Here is a 1,133-nt window from a genome sequence, read left to right as displayed (position 1 = left end):
AATATTTTACTCTTTTGCTATTTTTATTAATTTTTTTTTTTACCAAGCAGAAGCATATAACAGTTTGTCACAGTATTTTAGTAAATATTGCCACATTCATCCTCAAAAGTTCCCCAAGAAAAGCATCTTTGGGTTAGTACTGCTGGAAAACTATTCAGGATATACTGATAAAATCGCTGTTCTTTAATACAAATGGAAAATGGAAAAAAAAAAGGTAGCATAAAAGTACTGTTAATAGAAGAAGCACAAGTGATGAGGGGAAAACTTACCTAACTATGATTTCATATAGTTGAATAAATTCAACTATATAAAAAAATTTAAGACTTTGCATCACCGCAAGTAAAGTCAAAACACAAAGGAAAAACAGAAAAAGTGTCTGCAACCTATATTGTAATACGCAAATATCTTTTGAAAATTTGAGAGAACAAAATGACCAACAATCTCATAGCAATACAGTCAAATGATACAAACAGTGCACAAAATCAAACAAAGAATAGTGGACCTTCACAAGATGCACATAATAGAAGAAATACGTATCTAAGCAAGGTACCATTTCTTACCTATATGATTGGCAAAAATCTAAAAGTGTGACAACATACTGTAAAGATAAAATCATGAAAAATAGGTCTTCTCATCCATTCCCAATATCTATAGGGAAATTTGGCAGTATCTAGAAAAATATGCATTTGTCCTTTGAGCCAACCAATCCTCTAGTAGTTACATACACTAAAAACGCCCTGCCAATATTACTAAATGATGGAAGCACTCGGTTAATCATTGTGGTGTTATTTGCAATAGCAAGAGATTGGAAATAATCCAAATGTTCATCGATAGAAGATCAATTGAATAAACTATAACATGTTTACACAAAGGAATTCTGTGAAGCTGTTAAAAAAAATTTTTGAGGAAAAAACTTATGCATAATATGCAGTGATCTCCAAGATAATATTTTTAAGTAAAAAAAGCAAGGTATATAACAGCATATGTAATATGAAACCTCTTGTGTAATATAGGTGGGATATTATAATAGGAATATGTTTATATGCATATTTGCTTAAAAACTGAGTAGCTAAGAACTGAGAAAAGCTATTATCTATAAGAGGAAGGAAAAACAGGGTAGAAGGGATAGAAAT

This window comes from Propithecus coquereli, unplaced genomic scaffold, assembly GCF_000956105.1.
Source record: "Propithecus coquereli isolate 6110/MARCELLA unplaced genomic scaffold, Pcoq_1.0 Scaffold64, whole genome shotgun sequence".
Classification (NCBI taxonomy): Eukaryota; Metazoa; Chordata; class Mammalia; order Primates; family Indriidae; genus Propithecus; species Propithecus coquereli.
The sequence above is the reverse complement of the archived record's forward strand: the minus strand, read 5'-3'. Positions refer to the sequence as shown.